Genomic DNA, 25,716 nt, shown 5'->3' with positions numbered 1-25,716 from the left:
TATACATGTTTAAGACTGTAAATACCACCACAATACACTTTATACACTTTTATCAATGTGAATAAACATTTCAAAATGAAATTAATAGCAGTAATAGTGGATTTTCCAGATTGTCAATCTTAACCAAATATCAACCATTTTGACCTTAATTGAATGAACGTCTTTCACTTTCTGGGTTAGGTATAGGGTTATACACATGATCTGTTTTAAAAAAAAAAAAAAAAAAGCAAAATTGCACCACCCCCTCCAAAAAAAACCAAACAAACAAAAAACAATCCAAATAGCAATGTGGCAAAAAGTGAACCGTGTTATAGCGACGGAGCACTGCATTTATATTCAATTCTTTTTTTTTTAACCTGCAACATGAATGGTTGGTTCTGGAATCGGAAGACATTTTAGTTAAGGTCGGGGCTCCTATATTTTGTCATTAACGGCGAGCTCATATTTTATTCGATTGGAGACCCCGATCTAGCTCAATAGCCCGAATCGTTGGAAGTTGACACGGATAACAATATTTTGAATAAAATATGATTCTATTCCCTTTATATTTAATATCTACCTTAACAACAACTTTGAACGCATGTTCCGTTTGCGGTGGACAAAAGGTGGCCCATTTGATGTTGTCACGCGCTTACGCAACCAACGGCGCCTGCAAAAATAGCCCTCATTATTTCCATGCTGTAGTTTGATGTGGCCGCGCCTGATAAAGGTGCCGGGATGTTTCCGATGGCGCCCGTGCGCATGTGCGCGCGGGTACGCGAACCCCCAGCTAACAAGAGCGCGGAGGTCGCGAGTAATGATCCCTCGTGGGGTGAAACCATCTCCGGCTCGGCTTTGACGCTCGTCTGAGTGTGGATGGGCGGGGGGGGCTTTTTGAAATCTATGACGGAGCATCACGTACTGGGGGCATGAACGCCGGGTGGCGCGTACGTGTTGCGTGAAGGGTGAGGGGATGGTGGTGGTGGGAGGGGGGGGGGCACTCGCTGATGAGGGGTCAGGCAGCGGGGGGGCTTTGAAAACTCCTCAAGGTTTGGGGATGAGACTCAAGGTAGCCTTGGGTTCCTGTGACCTCTGACGCCCGCTGTCTTGCCCTCACTCTTTGTGCCGTCAAGGGGAAAATGGCGTCTTCATAATACGGCGTGCTCTCTCTCGGATCGCGTACGCGTCGCTTTCTACGTTTGGGTAAATACGGAAGAGGATAATGGCCGCTGAAAGAGAGAAAAAAAAATGTTGCGGGATTCTCACTTTTATATCAGAATTTGGACAATTCTCATTTAAGATTCTGACTTTATTCCCAGAATTGTCATTTTATAGTCAGATTTTTGGCTTTAAAGTGAAAATTCAGAATTTTATCCTTACAATTTTCACTTTGAAGTCAAATTTCTGCTTTTTTCATCCTGTCTTGTGAGAATTTTGACTTCTCAGAATTGTGAGGAATCTCACTTCATTCTGAGAAGTCCAATTTCTGGCTTAAAAGTGAGAAATCAGACTTTCATCCTCAGAATTCTCACTTTAAAATAAAGTTTCTGCCTTTTCTAAGAATTCCGTCATAAGCAAGAATTTTGACTTCAGAAATTCCAGAAATCTGATTTCATTCTGAGAATTGTCACTTTGAAGGCGAACTTCTGGCTTTAAAGTGAGAAATGAGACTTTCATCCTCAGAATTCACAATTTCAAATCAAATTTCTGCCTTTTCTCAGAGTTCTGTCATAAGCGAGAAGTTTGACTTCTTGGAATTCCAACTAGAGTGAGAAATCTGACTGTATTCCAAGAGTTGGCGCTTTAAAATCAAATTTTCTGAAAAATCCAACTAGAGGCAGAAATCTGATTCCATTCTGAGAAGTTTCACATTGAAGGCCGAGAGAAATCCGACTTTTATTCTCGGAATCCTCACTTTGGAGTCAAATTTCTGCCTTTTGTCAGAATTCATAATCGGAATCGCTTGATTGTCACGGAATTACTACAATGAAATTCAGATTTTTAACCAGTCAAAATTCTGACAGTCACAATCACGACTTTTAACTCAGACTGAGGACAGTGAGAATCGACAGGGAGAATTCTGACTTTTCGCTTTAAAGCCAGACGGCATAGACTTGTGACATTTCAATGAGAATTTTGAGAATAAAGGCAGAATTCCGAGATCAAAGTGAGATTTCTGCCATCTTTTATTTTCTTCATCGGCCCTAATCGCCTACCTTTTGTCAAATTCATAGTCCGTGCGGATAAACACGAACAAACGGGCACACATTTGCATCGAACTTGTTTTTCCGGCCCAAAATAGTTTGGAAAATATTTATCTTCATCATATCAATTTTTGAGCAGGGGTGCGTAGACTTTTTATAGACACCGTATGTGAAGTAGCGACTCGGGCCTCCCCCGAGAGCGTAATGAATAAAAACTCTGCTGTACCTTTTAATTAATTTCCTATATTTAAAAACAGGCAGGAAGCCAAGTTTGGCCCATCAAAAATAATGTCTATAATCATAGGCGGCTTTTTTGAATTATTCCATGTCCCGCATGGGCCTAATTATTGATATGCAAAGAATAATTTGCCAGGCTTTGGTGGCCCCGCTGTGCAAGGTATCATTTTTTATCGCTTGGATACACAGAAGACATCTTTGCTTCCGACTTTAATCACGGCTCTGCTTTCACGCCGCTCTCCTTCGGCAAATCTAGAACAAATACGGGCATCTCGGTTTAAAAAAAAAAAAAAAAAAATTCAAAAGTCAACACAACTCTCTAGGTGACCCGGTACGCCAAATAGAAGACTCGGACTTTATTACATTTTATAATAATATATTTCTATTGTTATTGTGCAAATTTAAGACAGAAATTGGACCACTTCAGAAGTTCTGCGTTCACGGGAGTTTGGTCTAATTTCAACTAAAATTTGTAAAAATTAACTATATGATCTTAAAAATATGCTACTTTTGTGAAGAAATCTAGTATGTTTAAGTATTATTGAATATAATTTTTTGTGCAGCTGCAAGGTAACATTTTTTTTTTTTACGGGAAAATACGGACAACTTGGTGCCAGAAAAGTATCGTTAAATTATGCACATTTTCTACATTTACTGTAAAAAAAAAAACAAGCGACAACGGTGATTTAATAATCTACAGTTTATTTAATTAAATAAATAATTACATTTATTCAATTCAATTATTTATTTAATTCAATATTTATTTAATTAAATAAATAATTACATTTATTTAATTCAATTATTTATTTAAGTCAATTATTTATTTAATTAAATAAGTAAAATTAAATAATACATTTTTTACGGTAAAATACCGACAACTTGGTTGCCAGAAAAGTAAGCAATATATTAGTAGGTATTTATACTAATATTTTTTATATATCTTGCGGGCCACTCAAAAGTAGATGGCGGGCCACACAGGGACCCCGGGGCCATTGTTTGGCCACCTCTGGTTTGGATGCTTCAAAGTTTACGGTCATGGACGCTACGTAGCATTAGCAAATGTGCGTATTGTCTGCGTTGCGTTCAACTGCCGGCACGCAGGAAATCTCAACACCGGCGTCCTCGCAAGTCAAACAACAAAACGGTCCAAGCTCTGAGACGCCAAGATAAATAGGCCACAATTTGCCGTCCCGCGACGCACCGGGGCGTGGCCCTCCCACGGGGGGGGAAGCCCATCTGTAGGCGCCCGAAGCGATGGCCCCGCCCCTTCCGCCGCTCGACATCTCGGAGGCAAACACGGGCCCACGCTGGGATTCCGAATCGCGCTCGTGCCTGCAGAACATCTTTAACAATGCGCGCTCGACACCTGTCCCGACTCGGCGGGGGGGCGTCAGTCGGCCCGACAACACCACAAGGAATTCGTGAGGAATTATTTATTACCAAGAAAACGTATCCTACTAGTGCGCTCAATCGTCTGTGTACTAGTATCCTTTTTGTCCTCACTAGTATGACAAGTAGTAGAACGAAAGATCCTTTTTTTCTGCTACCGTACGACATTTCTGCTCAAAAGTAGATCATTTTTCTAGTCAAACAAAAACCATGAATGACTTAGTAAAGTGCTACTAGTTAACTTTACCAGCAGTTCTAGTACCACATCATATTTCATGCCACTTGCTTGAATCCCTAAACGGTTGCTTCACGAGTAACTTAGGTGTAGATATTTATTGTAGGTGTTTTAGGAGTGTACAGAAATAGATTGTCCATGTACTAGTACACGAATGGTAAGACAATTCCATATAGTAGAAAGACACACTACTACAATGACTGGGGCACATTTTTGCTAGGTAGACAACCCCCCTCCCCCCTCCATAAATTACTACCATAATTACTACACTGTAAAGTTCCACTAGTTAACTTTACTACTAGTACTAGTAGCATATCAAGCTTAATGCCACTTTATGTATAAACGTGTGTTGGTGTGACTTTTAAATCCCTTTAGTAGTTCAAGTTTTAGCTTCACTAGTAACTTGTAGGTGTTCAGCTAGTGTGCAGAAATTAATTGTCCATTTACTAGTACATTATCAGTAAAACAAGTGCACATCGTAGAAAGGCACCCTAGTAGGATGACTCGCATGTATAATTGTGTGTTTGTGTGACATTTAAATTCCTTCAATCCCTCAAGTTAATTGCTTAGTTACTTCTACTAGTATACTGAAGTGATTTCTCCACATACTAGCACTCTAACAGTAAGACAGTTCCACATAGAAAGGGACAAAAATAGGTGCATTTCTGCTCAAAAGTAACATGCTACTAGTGAGACCAAAAAAAAAAAAAACCCATAAATTACTACTAGTGGCACTAAAAGTTTACTAGTTAACTTTAGTACTAGTACTTTAGTACTACATGTCAAACTTCATGCTACATTATGTATAAAACATGTGTTTGCGTGAATTAAATATGTTTTCTACATGATGGCCACTGGGCTGGACACGGCCTCGTTTGTTTATGGAGGCGACTGCCCCTCCCCCCCCCGCCGCCGTCCCCGTCCCGGAATCACGCAATTACATGTGGCACAACTGGGCACCAAGTGACGCTTGAAGAGTCTTTGTGCGTCCCGCCTTTGAAGATCCGCCGCCTTCTTTCATCAACTTTCTCCTTTTGTCCCGCCTCCCTCTGTTGGACAAGCCTCAGAGTCCGACCCCCTCCCAAGCGTCCCTCGCTCAAGACGCGAGACAGAATGCGATGTGTCGTCTCCGCGGCCGCACAAAGCCCCGGCGCATTGGACACACCTTGGACAGCAGACAAAGGACGGCGGGCTTGGACACGCACACACCGTGCTGCCGACGCCGATAAAGACGCTTCAAAAGTGGACCCGGTCCATCTCGCCGCTCCTTTTGCTTAACATCAAATAAGTCGTCGCGCTGCGGAATTTATTCGGATTAGCGTTTCCTTCGCCTAATAGCACAACTACTTAGACTTCACAAACATCACTTTAAAACAACAAAAAAGGCATACAACATACTCTGTCACTGACAATTTACTGATAAGTTGATCATTTTTCCAACTAATTTGCTCTTAATTTGAAACATAGGCTACGGTATTCCTGTCGCTAAAAATACAAAGATTAGTTTAGAAAAAAAAAACAAAACGCATAAACTGTTTCGCCAACAACAATTTAGCAACAAGTAGATTCATGTTCCGATTAATTTGCTCCTAATTTGAAAAGAAAACCTGTTCTTACAACGGCATAAAGAGCATGACATTTCATTTGCTGATACCAGTTAAAATCAATGTAATATATATGTATATATATGTGTATATATATATATATATATATATATATATATATAATGTGTGTGTATAGGTACAATTTCTATGTAAATGGATGTGTTTATATGTGATTGGCCACCAATGTTCTTAAATTCTTAAAAAGAACGTAGAGACCCTGGTTAAAAATTCCTCTCGCTGTACCTGGCTTCAAGCTTCCCTCGACATCACCAAACATGACTCTTCATCATCAGCGCCCTCCTCTTCGCTGTGCCTCTCTTTGAAACAGATGGCGTTTTATGCTGGGCACAATCAGGACTATTCAGCGTCAGGCGGAGCGGGCCCTCCCCGCCCGCGCCGGCGCTCCGATGGCAACGCGTCGGCGGCGCTCGGGAGCAGCCTGTTCCAAATTACTCCCGCTCGGAGCCCGGGCCACAGGTAACCCGCCCCCCTCCCCTTCGCTATTTTTTTTTGGGCGTCGGGCCACCCGCCTCCGCGTGGCGTATCTGCTTCGATCTTAATCAAATCAAGACTTATCGGGAGGCGCCGTCGGCATTCCGACACGGCGGCCGGGGCTCGCGGCCGCAAGCGTATACCTTACACGCGCGCCGCGCTGGATTGACAGCTAACGTGGAAGCTCAAGTGCTTCTATTGGATATGTCTGGAAAGGCCCCTTTTGAAGACCCCACATACATCTGACCTACGTACGCAACCGAAACGCCAAGTGCTAACTTGACATACAAGTGCCCCGACTGGCAACTTTTCAATATTTTGCCTTGTGAAATGTCAGGAGAAAGTGAGAACTGGGAAAATAAGGCGATGCACTTTCTGCTGTTTATTGATCAATGCAAACGTACAAATAAAAAACGTTCACAATCAGGGGGCGGCGCTACATGGCGCCACCCTTCCCTTCCCATCGCTCTTAAAAAGTGCCAAATGGAACGAAAAAGGCCACTCGCTGTCATAGATGCATTTTTAGCTCTCAAATACGAAACAGACATATCCTTGCTGTCTTTGGGGACACCCTGAACTGGCGCCCAGCCAATAAGCACGCAAAAATGAACAATATTGACAATTCTTCCCATTTTTAATGGCAGTAAATGAGACCGACATGGGCTAAGTTTGACATCTGCAGGATGTACCTCTCGGCCTCCTGTTTGCAAGCGTTTAGTAGGGACGGCAGGACGGGGGGTTAAAATGTTCTGTTCTTTCTTTCCTGCGGGGGGTCTTGCATAAAATAATTGAAGAAAATGTACGTGAGCAGATGATGGGCCTTTGACATCAGAAGTGTGCGGTAACCCAAATCCTCCATGGTGGCGATACGGCCTTCTACATTCCCCGGGGACAAAAGGCCGTGACACAGGGCCCCCTCCGTCAACGGAGCTCGGCCCCTGTCCGGCCCCCGCGACGGCGTCCCTCGGCGCATCTGGCGGGAGCGGCGCCCCGCTTCTCGATCTGCACCTCAATCGGCCCCTTTGCCTCGCTCCTTCCGCCGCATGTCAAAACAACAACAACAACAACGAAAAGAGCCACAGGAAGTGCAAATATCCTCCAATGGCCTTGATCCAGATGGATGCGCCCATGACAATAGGCCTGCCGTTTTGTCGCTGCAAATGGCGGCGGCCGGCGCAATTATGCGTGCGGGCCGAGCGCCATTGACACGTTAAGGAGCGCCGCCCCTCGCCATTATAATGAAGTGAGCCCATTCCGAGGCCGAGCGCATGTCTTTTCAAAGACAATGGCCGCCGCTCAACAGGTAATGGATTCACTTGCTAACTGCTTCTCTGGACATTTGCTTAACACAGGCCCCCAACTTCACGCGGCTCGATGGGATTGTCTCGCTCGGTAGGGCCCGAGATTGATGCGCTCGTCTTCAACGGCAAAGACCATCAAATATTCCGCTTTTTTGTTTTTTCCTTTTGCGGTTGTAAATGCCGTGGTGTTTTACATGCCGCATATTAGCAAGAAGCTAACAGACTTTAATTAGAGTTATGTGGCTTGATTCTGGGCTTCTCGGTTGTTTTGCACCCCCCCCTTTGAAAGAGAAAACCTTTCACGCGCCCCCACTTGCCGCATCTATAAAAATGGTATCAGTATACCTAAAAGTCCGTCCTTTTTAACATAAACAAAAGAAGTGATCTAAACAAACTATTGACTAATTTTGACAGCGTTTATACAGGTTGCAGGTTAATCCAAAGCTGAAAAAAATCAAAATGCAACAATGTTGTGAATTCCATGGTGTTTTACATACTGTATACTAGCATTAAGCTAACATACTTTAATTCAAATTATACGGCTTAGTTTTGTGTTTTTCACCAAAGACGAAAACATGTGTGCCACCCCTCACTTGCTGTGCTGGCTATGAAGAAAATTACCGATAAGAATTATATAAGTAAACCTAAAAGTGTATATTTTTTTTTTTACATTGACAAAAAAAAGCTATAAATCAACTTTCAACAACTTTTCACTACTTTTTACAGCGTTATACAGGTTACAGGTTAATCTAAAGGTGAAAAAAAGTGCAACAAGTACCTGAAATTCAAAAAATAACAAAAAAAAAAAACACTTTCCCTGACGTTATCTTTAGTCTCTCAGCATTGGCTAAAATCAATAATTTTTTTAAATTGCACTCATATGATAATCATTATTTTTCGCATGGCAAAAAAACAACAACCTTAGTTTCTGATTATTATTATTTTTTACCTGCGACAAAATGGTCTACTAATTACAGTGCATTGTGAGCCATGTTACGTTTTTTTTTTTTGGGGGGGGGGGTAATTTGCTTTAAATGTAGCTAATGTACCACATCAGACAAGTGCTGAGTGAAACCGTTTTTTGGGGGTGGTTAAAAAAAAAAAAAAACTGCTTTCAAAGCAGGTCCCGCGTGTTAACAAGATGCTCGTTAATGCCGCGCGCTTTTATTGCGGCGGTGGCACGTATAATTAAGCGGCCGCATTCGTCGTAAAATGACAAATAAAAAAATCGACTCACGCGGCGGCAAACCAAACGGGATGTTGTTTTGATTCCGCTTTTTATGGCTCGTGTGGTTGACTTTGGGGTATAAAAAAAAAAATTAAAACAACAACATCCAGGTTGTATTTGCAGGGGGTTGCAATGTTTGCACAATGCAAAAAACGCTTAGTTCAACATTGCCTTCTGGGAGGTCTCGCAACGGCGCTACTTGTTGGGAAACATTAAAAATGGGGGGGGGGCTATTACCTGCAGCTCATGTAACATGATGTGATCCGGCTCACAGCAGCCCCATCACATTAGGGGATTTACTTGCGGGGTTATGTGACGGCTATACTTTGACATGGGACGCCAATCCCAGTCCAACTGTTTTTTTTTTTTTTTTTTTTTCCTGCAAAGCCATTCTAATAATCTCTTAGCCCAGATATTGGACACATCCCAGACAGATGTGAAGCCACGCACGCAAGGAGCAAAACAATGGCGTCTAAGTAGTATCATTAGGATGGCCTTAAAATTAAAAGGTGTCAAATATTTCGCGTGATTTATGTGGAACAAATCAATAAAGTTATTTAAACTGGATTTCAAATATCTTGGATTTTTCCACAGCAGCAAAAATTGGGAAAAGATACAATTTTTAGCAAGAATATGCCGCACCAAATTATAAAATAAGGTCGAAACATCAGATATTACACAGAAAGTTGTTTTATGGAAGGGTTTTCAATTTTTTTAACTCATTCAATGCCAAAGATGTATTTTTACGTTTTTTGTTTCTTTTTGAAAGGGTCACGACTTGGCTTCCAATCTCAAGGAAATATTTGCTTTGTTTTTCCGCCGGGCTATCGCGGCGACCCCCGCGCCCAAAGTGGCAGCCCGCCGGGGGTGCGCGGACCCCCGTTTGAGAAGCCCAGTCGTATCTATGCAGATGAGGCGGCGTGTTGATGACTGCGTATCTATGCTAATACGAGGGATCAGTGGACTGGGAAAGGCGCGTGGCTCGCCTCGCGCCGCCTCTTATCTTATCAGCCGACGCGCCTGAGTGCCGCCCGGCCCGTCGCATACCTGCCATCCGCCCAACATGAAAAGACCCACCCGTCCCCTGCGTGCGCCATTTGCCCCTTTCTATTAGCATTTTTTAAGGCATACGGTACCAATATGACGGCCTGGAGATCCGATACTCATTGTGTGATACCGATACTACATTCACGATGGGCCGTTAGATTTATTCAAGCGATACTGTTGAGAAAATTCGATTTGTTTTTTCGCGAAACTTTATATATCAAAATGACCGGTGGTATCCCTACTTGGTATCATTATCTGAAAGAAAAAAAATACTATTTATAATAATAGCGGTGATTTTTCCTGGGTAAAATAGCCTATTTGAGGAAGTTTGTCCATCGATAGGAACGGCAAGTGAGTCAGTTGTCATCTATATCCATTTTCTGGAGCCACCAGCCCCCGCAGGGGTCGCAGGCTTCCTGCCGCCTATCCCAGCTGACTTTGGGCAGAAGGCGGGGGACACCCTGGACTGGTTGTCAGCCAATCACAGGGCACACAGAGATGAACAAGCATTCACGCACCCAATCACATCTAAGGACAATTTAATATGTCCAACCTGCCGTGCCACACAGGCTCCGGGAGAACATGCAAACTCCGCATTTTGCCTGTGTAAAGCAACCACCTAATATTAAATACCCCCAAATAAGCTCAAAAATAATGCAAACTGCCACAGAGCAGCTAATAAATACCACCGGTTTCATGATGAACTTTTTAGTGACGAATACCTGAAGACAAAAAGTGGAGCAACACCTGTAGACAGACAGCAGAACAAGCCTCACAGACATATATTTTTGATCCTCTGGGAAAAAAAAACGATTTTACCTCAACCCCATTTGTAATAAACTTTCAATTCTGTGTTTTTATTGAAAATCGGAGTCTTGTAGCGACTCCTTTGCTCTAATAAATGTCGTCAGCATCTTAAAGGATCTTTTTACTAGACTAGATGAGCTGGAGTCACCTCATTACTGTAAGCAGTCCGATCCCTAAAAAGTTCTTTTGGGCAAGAAGGGGCCAGTCCAGACAGCAAATCCTGACTTAGTGAGCCCCCCCCCCCCCCCCCCCCCCCCCCCCCCCCCCTTAGGCTCTTTGTCTCCACTCTGCTCCCTGTCATGATTATTTCTTATCATGTATTTATTTGTTTAATCCACCCCTCCCCCCAACACACTTGGCGGCCATCTCCTGATGCACGAGCTGCCTGTCTGGCAGAGGAGACCCCCCCCCAACCAGTGCTCGCAGAGGCCACCAAGAGACCCTCACTCCACCCCCCACTTGCATGTGGCCACCGCTACGCCTTCCTTGTTGCGACTCACACTATAAATAATGGATGCATTAGCATGCATGAATCTTTTTTTTTGAAGGGAGGGGTGTGTGTATATTAGTGTGTGTGTGTGTGTTTGGGCATACCCTTGCTTTTTTGCTACATGGTGGGGCCAAATCCCAGCATTTTTGTCATTTCGGGGGCATCTTGCACTTATGGGGACCATTTTGGTGGAGCTCAAAAGTTCACACCTTTTTTAGAGTATTTTGCCTTTGAATTGGATTTTGGTTGAGTTAAGGGTTAATCAATTTGTTGTGATGCTTAAATTCGGGTTATGGGCTAGAAAATGCGTGGCGTCAATTACGCTAGAAACACCCCCTTGCACGTTCTTGCGTTTTGCAACATATTGGGAACCAAATCTTGGTATTTACTATCTTTGTGGGGACCTTTTTTGTTAATTGAGGAGCATTTTGGTGGACTTCAAAAGTTCAGACCTTTTATCAGTGTCAAAACTGGATTTTGGTTAAGGTTGGATCATAGAGGTCCCCACTACGATAGAAAAACCCACATGCGTGTGCCTTAATTTATTATTAATCCTCTTCAAGGCAAAATGGACCGCTGCTCTTGGAGAGCTTGTCGGCCTTGGCTAAAACCTGCTCCATCTCCCAAAATTTGGTGACCCCCCCCACACACACACACACACACACACACACATCCACCGGCCCACCCCCGCCTCTTTATCAGCTCTTAAGTACTTGCAATCTACTCTGCGATATACATCTGGAGGGGGGGTAATCTGAATTTTTTTTGGGGGGGTGTATAGGGGGGATTGAGATGCTTTTTTTTCTATCAAGCAGATGAGCTTCACCCTCAAAGTAAAGCAAGATAGGAGGAGATAGACTCATGTGTTGTTGATTTTTTTCATGATCAATACCGATCATTTGATCATTCTTCGCAGAGAATAAAGAGTATGTCTAGTGTATTCGCTGTCTACATGTGTTGCCCCACCGTTTGTGGAGCCGCTCATAGCTTTATAATGCGTGAAATCGATGCTAAGCATTAGCATGTTTATGGCGTTTTGCATTCTTTATGGCATTGTTTTGATTTACACGACCTCAAGAAAAATCTAGATTAAAATCATTCAGTCTATTAATGTAGTGACATTTTACAATATGTTATTTATTATGCAAAGTGGTTTGCAAAGTTACTGAGTGTCGTCTTATTATTTTGACACTTGGGGCCAAATATTTCCAAAAATATATTTACGGGTGTCCGACGCAGCGGCCCGCGACCAAAAAGGCGCAGGTTTGATTCCCGCCTTTGGAGGGAGCGTGCCGTGCCACGGTTGACGGAATAACAAACGCTTGCACGCGTCTTTAACGAGCGCACCCCCGCACACGTGGGCGTCTTATTAAGAGCCGCGTGTTGCTTTTCTATCGTGGGAGCGCCTCGTCATGCATCGCCGCCGTGACATCAAACGCGCGGGGCGGAGGTTGCGTGTTTGCCGGAGATAAATTTCCATGCGTGGAGTTTGGATTCACAGAGTGTGTTTGTGAAGATTCAACTGTAGGCAGTTTATTTATATAGAGCAGGGGTGTCAAACATACGGCCCGCGGGCCCGCAAGATGATTTTGTGAAGCATTAAAAAAAAAATTGGACCAAATCTGTTACAATCAGTCTTGTACGTTCTTTTTGGATTTACCACAATTCGCGTCCTATACACGTTAACGGAATTTGACCCTAAAATTAAGGCTGCGTTCGATAATTGGGGAATTAGGGTATTTATTTACAGCACAGCAGTTGGCAAACAGTGCTTATGTATCCGACGTGACCTCACTAATTCTTCTTCGTGAATTTCAACTTCTTCTGTCATGCATGTCATTACATGAGTGCCCCCAGTGTCCAAAACGAGACACTACAGCACTTTTTCATTCTGTTTCATTTTCTTTGCACTTCACTGTACTCCTTGAAAATTTGTTGCAACAATGTATTTTGATTTGGGCATTTTCCTTCCACCGGATATTTGTGTTTCATTGCACATATTTATTTATAAGTATTTAAATAATGTATTTTTACTTTATCTTCCGTGTTCTACATAAATAGTTCTACATACCTCCGGCTGTGGTAGCTATAACAAACATGGCAACCTCCAGAGGAGTGCCACCCCCCCGTGTAATATCATTTAATGATAACTAGACCTACGATTCAATTTAAAACCTACTCTTGGTTGTTAAGAACAGATTTATTTGCAAGTTTTTGACATTTATAATCATTGAACGTATTCATTTGTAATGATAAACGCTCTAAATCTTCCATATTGTCACTTTAAGTTATATACCATGATGTTAGCAGTCCGGCCCACTTGAGAATAAATTTTGCTCCGTGTGGCCCCTGAGCTAAAATGAGTTTGACACTCCTGATATACAGTGTGTGTGTGTGTGTGTGTGTGTGTGTGTGTGTGTGTGTGCAACATAGCCTCACGCACACACGAGCTCCCTTTCCCTCCACTAGGTCGCAGTGCGTGCCTCGCAGCCTCTCCTCGCATGCTACGACACCTTCTAGCCGGGCCCACCAATCGCGGGCCTTCGAAGCAGAGCCGCGGCCAATCAGAATTTACTACAGCGCACACACATCCCCACACACGGATTGTCAGGTCCTCCGTTGCGCACGCACCATTGACTGGTATCTGCATGCCGCGCTCACGCTTGCGTAACACAATTTCAGCATTTTTCTCAATGCGAGTCATTCATAGGAGCATGCGCCTCGTCTTCATGCTTTAACACACTAAAGTGGGACAGTGGACAACAGGGTGGCGCTTTTAAAAACACATTTGAAGGGAAATTGTTTTTAACATTTGAGAAATTATGGGAAAAAGTCTTTGAACCTGCTGCGTAGATTTGATTTCATATTTGCTGGCAAAATACACATACATGTCGAAACCCAAAGTAATTACAAAACGTTCACTCATTCGGTGCCAACTGTTTTCACACCCTAAAATTTGTCAAAAAATACTTTAAATAAGTACCTGATTTTTCGGGGACTCCTTAAAACGTATACATCTGTATTTGGCATTGAATGGGTTAAGAATCTGCGGGATAACAAAAACTCAATGAATATGGATGATTTGCAGCTACATAATAAAGGAAAACAAAACCATTGCGACGATAAAAAGTAATTGTTTCAAAATACAAAATATTATAATTAGATCATTCGTACATCCTCCTGAAACCAGCCTATTGTTGTCCTCTACTGAGGGCACTAGGACTTAGTAGTCAAAAAATAAAAAAACAACTACAAATGTCCACTTACAGTGAACTTAAATAGGTCAGGTCTCGAGAGGATATTAAATATTGACAATATATATATATATATATATATATATATATATATATATATATATATATATATATATATATATATATAAAATTCACAAAACAAAACTAAAGCAAGTGAATGACTTTTACTTCCATAACATCCCATTAAGACAGACACAAATTAATTAATTTATATATATATATATATATATATATATATATATATATATATATATATATATATATATATATATATATATATATATATACTTTTAAGCCCCTAAATACTTGAAAATATGTGCAAAATGCTGCCGTTGGGATGCTTTAACAATGTTTAAAAGTCCCATCAGTCATCCGAGAATGTAGAAATATGACCCCCAAAAATATTGAGAAAGTCAGTCCGAATGAAGTGGCCGGCCCCGCCGTCAAGTCTTGGGCGCCGCCGTCCATCAGGCGGCGGGGGTCCGACCTGCTACACGGAGGGGCAGACTTTGTGGAATGTTCTCCGGCCCGATATTGTGTGCGGGACCTTGTCGCGGGCGGCGCCGCGCTGTGCCGCTGAACTTCTGGCAACCTCCCGAATTCCTTCTTGGACGCAGGAAATTGAAATATTGTGCGCTTACGGCCATGCTGCTGCTCATCGATCATCCGGGCCTGAGAGAGATGCGCCATGCCAAAAGGGACCCCGCGCAGATCACAGATGAGCTGCTGGGCCTGGGTTCAAAGGGGAAAAGAGCAGAAGAACACTTTCCATCAAAGGTCACTGGGACGCTTGATTAGGTAGAGATCCATCCCCCCGTCTGTCTGTCCATCCATCTTTTTTTTGTCCATCCATCCATCCATCCATCCATCCGTCCATCCATGCATCCATCCATCCGTCCGTCCATCCAGCCATCCATCCATCCATCCATCCATCCATCCATCCATCCATCCATCCATCCATCCGTCCGTCCATCCATCCAGATGGTGACATCATGTCAAAGTTTCCAATCCTTTGATTTTTATATCAAAGGCGTTTTACATCAAAGTGAAAGCACTGAAAAAAGACACCAGGGAGCTGAAATTTCACCGTTAGAAATTCCACCACCAACTTAGTTATTACACTTGTAGGAAAGCGCCATCTCTTGGCTAAAATCCTGCGAGTAGAATGCGAATGAATTTGTCCAAAAATGGACACAATAGTGCACAAGGATCTAATGCTTTTGATTTTTATATCAACAGCATTTAACATCATTGGGAAAGCGTTGAAAGAAGACACTGGGGAGCTGAAATTTCACCCAGACATTGACATGTCAAAGTTAGAATGTCACAACCAACCTAGTAATCACACTTCCAGGACATTGGAAACCCTTGGCTCAAATTCCCGCGAGGGGAACGTGGAAGAATTTGTCCAAAAAATGGACACAACGCTGCACAGGGGGCCAATCCTTTGATTTCTAATACCAAAGGCATTTCACATCAAAGGGAAAGCATTGAAAGAAAACACTAGGGTGCTGATATTTCACCCAGTTAGAAATTCCACCACCAACTTAGTCATCACACTTCCAGCCCTTGACTTAAATACTGCGAGTAGAATGTGGAATTGCAAATTTGTCCCAAAAAAATGGACACAATACTACACGCAAGGGTTACATTGAGTTTCGGAGGCAAAGATTTTTTGATGGACAGCCCTGTATCATATTTTTCCAAAGTGACGCAAGTGAATAATGACAAGCAGGAATTCAAAGTGACAGGCGTATGACGGGGTCGGAGGGGGGTGGGGGGGGGGGGGGGCTGATGCAAACGTCAGTGTTATATAAAACGTATAGCGCACACTTAGAAGCAGCCGCCATCATCCCTTCTTTTCATTTTTTTTTTCCATCTTTTGATAATCTCCTCTTTTCTGCAGTGAACTTGTGACCTCGTCGCGCCCGCTTCCCACCGCACCCTCGGGCGCCATCCTCACAGGAAGTGACATCAACGGGACCAAAAAAAGTCCGCCGAAAAAATGAATAAGTGCGGCAGGATGGCGCGCCTCGGATGTCCGGCGCCGGATGGTTATTTGGGATGCGGGACGAAGGATGATGCTGCGAGCGGAGACGCCGGAAGGATGCCCGCGCGCTCTGGAAGCTGAGTGAGTCGCTGACTAGATGATTTATTTATTTATTTTTTTAAACCATTCACGCAACTTCTCATACGCCTTCCTCGATCGGAATGTCGTAGCGCGCGTTGATGACAAAGGGGGTCCTTGTTTCGATCGGGGCGAGGAGCGGCGAAGAACCGGCGCGCGCCTTGCGTTCCAACGTCCTCGCGGCATCCGAGTCGCATGACGGTCTGGCCATGCGTGTGCGTGCCGTGTTTTTATTCGCCGGCCGCGCGCGTGTGCCCGTGCCGCCTCCTCCTCTTCCTCGCCGGGGGAGGAAGAGTCGGGCAGACCCTGTCGTGCACCCAGACAGAAAGTGCTGCAGTCACGTGATGTCTGCTCTCTCACGGTAGGATGTCTGCAGCCCGCTCGGCACGCAGATCCTTCGCTTTTGCCCCGGTAAACAAATGACGGGAACCAAATGTTTGCTAGCTTTTCGGAAAGTTTTTATATACCGGATTTTCCGGACTATATTATGCAAAATATGAGCAAAAAAATCATTTTTGGCACGGATAAGCCACACTGGACTATAAGCCGCAGGAGATATTTACGCAAAAAGATGGTACAGGAACGTTTATAATTTTTTTTTTTGTTTGTTTTTTCATTTTTTTGTGATTGTCTGCCAACAGCCACGTCCTCTTTTTAACAAACTGAACTTGCCTGCGTTTTTAGTCCCAGCTAGTTGGCTAGTTTAGCTAGTTGGCTAGCAAAAAAATCAATCAAAAACAACAGATAAGCCGCACCGGACTATAAGCCGGCGGGCTCAAATCATGAGTAAAAAGTGGGAAAAATACTGCACTTCCAAAAGTGTCCACTTATGTGTTGAACGCTTCCCGAGCAAACCTCGCAGCGCAAATCGTTGTCTTGCAGCAGCCGCCCCGAATAATACGAGGCCATATATAAATAGATCCCGGCACCTCGGAATAAAAGCCACACTCAAATAGTTTCGCAGCCTGTTTGGAGTCAATAAAACGGTGGCCCCGAGTTGAACACACATAAGCCCAAAATGGAAAGAACTTTGGAGGAACCTCAGCACCTGCTGCCGCGCAGCATTTGCGCCTCGCTGGAGAGCTCATATTTAACGGCTCGTAATGATTATTTATGGCCTTACCGAGGCACGGCTTCCACTTTCAAGCCGCTGCCGTCACGCGGCTACTGCCGGCCCGGCCCGCTCGCCGCTTTCCATGCCGGAAATTACGCCTCTCGAGAATGTTGCCTTGAGATAAGATTTACATAAACGTGAGGAAAAGTCACGATTACACATTGTATTATTAAAACGTTGTTTTCTGCTAGCCTAATGCTAGCACACAATGCAAAATGTAATAGCTAGCAAATAGCGTCAATACTCGCCGTGTTTTGAAGTCTTGAGGCGATGGTTTTGAATACGAACACCAATGGTGCATCAGCACATGTAGACAGACATAGCGAGAAGTTTGTCCTTTTTAAAAAAAAAAAAAAAATTACATTCTTTCTGCTATAATTACATGGTAAATATATATTACTGTATACGGTATAGCCTAATGCTAGCACACAATGCAAAATGACATAGTAAGAAGTTTGTCCTTTTAAAAAAAAACCTGTTAAATTCTTTCTGCTATAATTACATGGTAAATATATATTACTGTATACGGAACATATTTATAGAGTGAATTTTTTTGAATTTGTTTTCTAAATAACTCCTTTTATGAAGTGATATTTCCTTCATTTTAAAATGTTTTTTTTTTTGAGGGGGAGGTTGAATGGATTTTTTTTAATAAATATAACTTTCTTTTAATGGAAAATACTTTTTGGAGGTATTTTCCAGTTTTTCAATTTCATTTTCCGGAATAAAAACAGTATTACTAGAAAAAACCTTTTTATTTATGATTGCTGTGTGTATATCTGTTTGAAAATGAATTTCTTGACCTTTTGAATTTGGAGGTGTCTCTAAACTTCTGACTGGGCTTTTCTGATGACATAATAGCATCCTTGCAATATGCAGGCGGCGGCGGGCCCTACATTTAACAGCGTTGCAGTGCCAAATAATGCATGAAGCGCATACACACACTCGCGCATGTGTCCTTTCTCGATGCGGCACGTGCGTGTGTGGTCAAGTTGCATGATTGGGTGCGTGTGCGTGTAACTCCCGCTGCTGTCGCCGGCCCGCCAGTCCGCACTGATAGCTCGATTATCCGAGGCTTGCGTGTAGACGCCGGCGCCTAATCTCCCCGGGTGAACGGGGCAGCCCGCGACATTAAAAGGCAACGCTCGGTTTCCGGTGGCTCGCCCAGTCCGCAGACGCCGTTCGGGAAACCGCCAGGCCCGCAAATATAAGCAGATTTTGGAGACCCTAACGATAATTCTGTATTTTTGCTTGATTTAAAGAGCCGTTACGAACACAAAAGACAGTGAAAACTTTTGAATTTTTCCATGTTTGGATCAACATTTTGACCTCAATTTAAAATGTATTTTGATAGACAAATATCTTCCCGTTTGGTTTACGAAACAAAGTGATGTCAAAGTAACATTTTTGCCAGCTAAAACAGCACATTGTTTGTTAAAAAGTGATCAGTTGGACCGCAACTGTGTCCGTCAAGTCATTTTTGTCTATTAAACTGCCTTTGAGAAGTTTGATGGCTTTCGCCAGACTATATGGGGCATTGAAATGTTGCTAGGTGCTAACGTTGCTAGCATCTAGTGTCATTTTTGTTCGGCCGCCTTTGAATAGTAAGTTTTCCAGCCTATATGTTAACCTTCTAACCATTAACGTTGGCGAGTAGTGTAACGAAATCCAGTAATCGGGACTGCGACTGATTTGGTGCGCCGCATTGTGTTGAAAATATTGCAAGTTTTGCTTGCTAAAAATGATCAACACAATAATAAATGTGTTAGTGGAGTCATTTTTGTATGACCGCGTTAGGATAGCGATTTTGCCAGCCTATATGGAGCGGTTGAGTGCTGCCAGCTGCTAGCATCTAGTGCTCCTTGTTACTACTAGCCGCTAATTGCTCGCAACAGCCGCCATTAAAATACAAGCTACAATCGTGAATCTTTAATTAGAATACGTAGCAGCTGAACTTGTTTTGACAACTTAGCATTATTGACGTTGGAAAGGCCTCAAGTCAGCCATTACTGTGATTTACTTCAAAATAAAAGGTGTCTATATGCGATAAACTTGTGCCTATATTTTGTTTTTTGTAAGCTAAGCTTTATTTTGAAGCGTTTTTGGCACGTTAGCGTCGAGGCTAGCGTCAACACTTTTTGCTGCGATTAGCTTGACTTTTCCCTGATGGCGTTTGCTAAGGCGGGAAAGAATGGCGCGAGAAGATTTTTGAAGCGAAGCGCTCAGGAAGCGGGCCCGAAGCGCTCGAGACCGGTCGGGGGCTAATCAGGCAGACGGGAGCGCCGGAGCCGGCCCGTATATTCTGCGCGGTGACGGATAGCGACCGGGGGGGGTCTATGGGCACCCGACAGGTGCAAAATGCGAGTGGACGGAAACTCTCCGGGCTCGCATGCCGGCCCGCTAGCCTCTTCCTGCCTGCCTGGCGTTTGCGGGGGTCAGCGTGTAGTTCGGGGCGGCCGCGGTCATCTGTCATAGCCGGTCTAGCTCACGCTCCAACAAAGCAGACTTTTTGTGCGTGTCGGCCGCTATTAAACAGCACCCCGGTGAGGCGCTTTGATCAGGCGGCCCAAGAAACGGCGCCGTGATGGTTCCTGACGTATTCGATGCTAAAAGTTGTCACATTGATTCTTCTGTGCAATTACATGCGGGAATAATCCACGAGCCATTGTAGCGTCCGTTACGGGAGGAGACCCCCCCCCCCCCTCGCCCCCCCATCTTTTTTCGGCACTTCCTGGCTGTTGTGCTTGAACTCGATAATCCCGGTTGCAGCCGTTGCAAATGCCGCCGTCTTGACGTGAGAGCCCAGACAGGAGACAGGATCTGAAACGGGGCTCTGGTTTTAGCATTCCTCGCCGCTTTATGGGCAGGTGTTTAACATTACGGGCAGGATCTTTATTGGACTACTTTAAAGGCAACTTTTCGCTTGTTTTTTTGCTCACCTCTCAATTAGAGACAAACACACACGGATGGAAAGTGCGTGCGGGTTTCCTCGTAAAAATGACGACACATGTTGCAGGGATGGAGCGCTTTGGGGCCACTGGCCGGATGGGACGGCGAGATACGACCGTGTGTATGCGTGGCCCCGCCCATCACGTCAAATCAGTGAGGATTTGGGCGTGGCCCCATGTTTTCCCTGTGCGGTATTTTCACCATTTTTGGGTCATTTTTGTCCACATCGTTCTGGCAGTATCTTAGCTAAGGGATGGCGTAATCATGCTAGTGTGATAACTAGCGGTCATGTCATGTTGAACTTTGGCACGCTGTCACCATCTGGGTCAAATTTCAGCTCCCTAGTGTCTTCTTTCAATGCTTTCCTGTTGATGTGAAATGTTTGCGATGAAAAGATCAAAACACTTCCACAGTTCGGATCTGCATAGCAGGTTGTCAAAAATCATCATTAAACCGGCACAGGCACTTTAGAGCGCATCGTTGTCTGCCACCAGTACACAAAAATCATGGCAAAAGTGGAAAAGAATCAATTATCGCGATTTTCAGTTCCAAATCTTCGTTAGCCATTTTTTTTTTTTGCGCTGCGTCTTGTTTACTAATGATATGAAACATTTGTTTGTGCATGTGGTGCACGTTTCACAATTTCTTCTTGATCATATGTGGGGTCACGTTTTAAAAACTGGTCAGGGTTTTTAAATTGAGCACGTGTTTTCAAAAACCTTTTTCAGGTCTCAAAATGTAATTTGCTCGTGCTCGTCCAGGCCGAAATACGCTGAAAACGTTCCATCAAAAGAAAGAAAAAAATCCTCCCTTACGAAGACGCGACCTCACTCGGATTCCCATTGCCGGCGGTTACAGCGGGCAGAACCCCGAAAAGAAGGCGTGACCAAAAGTGATGAGGTTTTGGGCAAGCTTAGCAGACCGGAATCTCCGCCGCCTCACCGAGAGGTGAAGGTGTTTGTATATTTAACTTTTCTAATCCCGGATTTAGAAGGATCCGCTCCGGTCCGACAATGCGGGACTACTGTGCGGGTCAGAACCGCTCGGCGGCCTAAATCCTCCAAAGGTCAGACTTGTACATGAATCAGACTACCGCGCATCCTTTCCCCCTTGCGTCTCCGAGAATGGAGGCAAAAAAACAAAAAAAAAGGAAGACGATTGGCGATATTGAGCGATCGAGACGTCCTGCGTTGCCAATGTGGCGCTTCAACACATTCCTGGTTTTGTGGAGCCCATTATTCTTAATCACCCCCTTGCACAAGTCTTGGTGTGTGGCTGGCGAGTGTGCTGGGGGGGCTGAACCGCATGTGGGCAAAAGACATGGAAATAACATGCTGCCAGCGCCGCCCCTTCAATAAATATACCGCCACCGACCATGCTGAGTACCACACTCGCTCTACTCTCTTTTTTTCTTTTTTTTTTGTACTCCGGATTTTGTATGTGGACACAAATAAATAGGCTGTTTTTTCTCTCTCTCTCTCTCTCTCTCTCTCTCTCTCTCTCTCTCTCTCTCTATCTATCTATATCTATATCTATATCTATATCTATATATCTATATACAGTATATATATATATATATATATATATATATATATATATATATATATATATCCTTCTTAATATTAACAAGAGAAAAACAATATACTGTATATGAATTTTCCACAAATGTTAACTTTTACAGGGTTTTTCAAGTTACAAGTTAGTCTGAAACAGAAAAAAAAACCTTTTAAGTACATCAAAGCGCCTGAAATAAAAAAAAAAGACAATCCTTATTTAAACGAGACCAGCTTTTGATCAAGTGAACTGTTTGATGTTCAAGAAAATATCATAAATCAATACACTATTTGAGAAGAAAAGGGCCCATATAAACAGAACGCAATGGAAGCCAAAAACCTGGGAAAATTATTTAAAAAGTCGTTATTTTTAGAGATATTTGATGCCATGACTGTTCATGACTGTTTTGTTTTTTTTTCTAACTGAGACATCTGGGGGCCCAGACGCCAAATTGTCACTGGTGTAGGTGCCACACTGTCACACGGGGCCTGATGGCATCATTTACGCAGGTCACGGCCGAGCATACTGTCTCTGTGATTTTGGGAGGGGGGGGGGGGGGGTTGTTTACTCTGCTCTGGATGCCCCCCACCCCCATGTCAGCAGCTCCCATAATTATCACCTCACAGGAATTTGGAACCCTCGTGTTAAATTCCCTTTGACAAGTCGGTCGGAGGAGGTCAAGGAGGTGGGCGCTGTCTCCGGGGGGGGGGGGCGCGCCGGGATTGGGTTCGGGGTGTAATGCCGTGTTTATATTTGTGTGGTGTGTCCAAGGGACCACCTTCCCTTCACTTATGCAACTTTGGGACCCCCAACACGGCAAACATGATTTGCATGCTGTTTGCAATGGAAATTGCTTTCGCAAAGGTCTCATTTCACTTTGGAGAGCACCAAAGGTGGTCTTTAGGCATTTGGGGGGGGGGGGGGGGGGGGGGGGGGGGTAATGCATTATTAGTGAAAGAAAACAAAGTGCTTCCTTGTCTTCCATGACTAACCCTCCACAAAGTTTGCCGCAAATCGAGCCACGATTATCGTAACGGCAAAACAAACGAGCGGTAACCGAGCCGCGCGTTTTGGTGGCCTCATTAAAACGGAGCGAGCTTTGGCGCTCTTGCAACTTTGAACACCTCAGCATTTGGGATTTTAATATGTTTGCTTGTCTCAAGCTGTTTTTTAGTGCACAAGTGTAAATCACTGCTTTACAGGGGAGGTGTGAGTGCCGTAAAAAAAAAAGGGGGGGGGGGGTTCTTAATGTGGGGGTGATGAGTCAAGTAAGCACAAAAGGAAAGAGTGTAAATCCCTAAAAGGACTCTGCTAAAAGTAGAGCCCTGATTCAATATTAACATCAGATATTGGGATGATATCAGTCAAAAATAAAGTTGTTTATATCAGTTTACGTTGGAAAGCTTCGACCCCAGCACGTATTTAGTCACCTAAAGCTAATATTTCTTGGACATTTTGGGCCAGGTTTTGCTTATTCATCAAGAAAAATGCAAAATGAAGTATCAATTATTGTTTTTATATTTGTATTCATGATAGTGTTGAAAGCCTTTTGCAATATGACAAAGGCAATACAAATTTTTGTTCGTTTCTCTGGATTATTAATAACACACTGGTTCATGTGCACGTACGGTATCGAAACGTTTCAGAAATAATTTTTGCGCCTGACTAACCAATCTTACTGTATATTTCCTACCCGCAAACCCCCCCCCCCCCCCCCCCCCCCCCCCCCCCACAAACAGCAATAATATTATTCATCAAAAAAGTTGCAAATTAAAAAAAAACACTATCAATGATAAATTCAACCAAACCATTTTTATGGATAATTATGAACAAAGTCAACAAAATGGCGGGGTTTGACCCGCAATATTACGGGAGGGTTAAATCAACAATTTTATGACCAATAGGTGACCTGGCATAATTTCCCACGGCGCCTGGGATGATCTGTCACGGCACACTAATGTACCACGGCTCACTGTTTGGGAATCGTTGACCTACATACTATTTGCACGCGCGTCTGAGGGTACTTTTGAAGAAATAGCGTCATCCACGCCGTCGTGGAAATGGATTGCGTACGGGAAGCCTATTTTCCGGCCCCGATTGATGTCTCCGGCTTATGCATTTTGATGTCGGCCCCATCCGGTGGCGACAGCGCAATCAGTAGCGCGTCTGCTTTTGATGATATCACGCGTGGGCGCAGTTTGCGGCGCGATGCGTCCGCCGCCGTATACTTGGCGACGTGGCGGCTTCAAAGCCGGCCCGGGAAATGGCTGCTGACCCGAAACGCCTCGCTCGTTTTAACCTTCGCCGGCGACTGCGCTCTACCCTCGGTAGTCTGCTCTAAACGCCGCGCTTCTAGTGTCGACCTTGAGGGCAGCCACCCTTAAAATGAAGGGGCAGGGGGTGGGTCACACGCTATGACCAACCAAAGTAGCCCCACTGTGTCATCAGATCAAATCAGCGCTTGTTGCTGGAAAAGTGCGCCGGGCGCTGGCGTGTTGTCGCCACGAAACCATCATGCTTTGGCCAGACAATTTGACCTTTGACCGCTATGGCCCGGAATGGAGAACTAGGATTCTTGAGCAAAGAGAAGCGATCTAGAAGAAGGTTGAGGAAATTTGATGACGAGTGCAGCGGGCCCCCGGGTTACGGCGTGCCCGGCTTCTGTTATTTTTTTACGTTACTAAGTGAATACTACGTTTTTTTCGTACCCTCTTTACGGCATCAACATCAATTACAAAATCCAACGCGTCAAAGTCCGTCGGAAAAAATTGTATTAATGTTGTTCAAGCACAGGAAAATGAATCCAGTTTTCAGTTCTACGATTATATAAGTCAACCTCCCTAATATGGGGGTTTAAACTTTGAAAAAAAATTAGAAAACATGTCAGAAAAACACGCTAATGCTAAAGAGTAGTGAACCCGACCCTACCCCAGCCATGACCTTGACCCTTGAAGCTTTTTGCGGTGGCCACGAGATGGGACGGCGAGGAAGGGGCTCACTTGATTCCGATATGGAATTCTCTGAAGAGAGTCTGATCCGGAATTCGTTTGATCTCGATTTGTATGCTAATGAGGCAGGTTTTATGTATGCATTGCAAAGCGAGCGCTCCCCCTTGTTTTTTTTCAACCGCTTTCATGGTGGCGCCATCATCCTTCAGACATCGCTTTGTCGTCCGCTTACCCTCCTCGTGAGGATAATCGCCGCCCGTCTCGCGTTTAGCCTGCGCGTACGCGGCCGCAAACTCGGCGGCGCGTGTACACGCGCGTCCCCGCCCGCCGTCGCTTTCTCGTCAAGTCAGCCGGCGTCTCCCCCGCTCCGACAGCGAGGCGCCCGTTCACACCAACGCTCGCACGAGCGCGCAAATGCACAAACGGGACTCGGGGCCCCGACCGGCTCACGTGCATGGGGACGAGGAGACGAGGATGGGGATGAGAGTGGACTGATTGTCCCGACCGGCACTTAATCCCCAAGACGTTTTTAAACGCCGTCATGTCTGCGACCCGGTCTTCGGGGGTCAAGTCCTCTTAAGCCCACTTTTCACCAGGCAGTGAGCTTTGCTAGACGCTTTTCGTGCGCTTCCAATGTCAAACGGTGTTCTTCATGTGCTACGTAATCACCTGTATCTCCTGGTCCTCAAAGCGAGGACCCTGGACCTCCGTGGGCTTTGGGAATTACTTTCTCTATTTTTTTTTTTTTTAACATTT

The 25,716-nt window shown here is 44.2% G+C and overlaps 1 protein-coding gene across 2 annotated transcripts in view; it reads left to right on the top strand.

Annotated features, from left to right (window-relative positions):
• Positions 1-16,100: 16,100 nt before the first annotated feature.
• Positions 16,101-25,716, top strand: part of LOC148413369 (uncharacterized) — a 156,641-nt gene continuing 147,025 nt past the window's right edge. For both annotated transcript variants that reach the window (XM_088431772.1, XM_088431771.1), the window contains exon 1: positions 16,101-16,398. The gene's annotated coding sequence lies outside the window, so the exon portion shown is untranslated. The remainder of the gene's footprint in view (positions 16,399-25,716) is intronic.

This window comes from Hippichthys cyanospilos, chromosome 13 (genome assembly GCF_059441005.1).
Source record: "Hippichthys cyanospilos isolate Australia breed blue-spotted pipefish chromosome 13, RoL_Hcya_1.0, whole genome shotgun sequence".
NCBI lineage: Eukaryota > Metazoa > Chordata > Actinopteri > Syngnathiformes > Syngnathidae > Hippichthys > Hippichthys cyanospilos.
The sequence above is the reverse complement of the archived record's forward strand: the minus strand, read 5'-3'. Positions and strand labels throughout refer to the sequence as shown.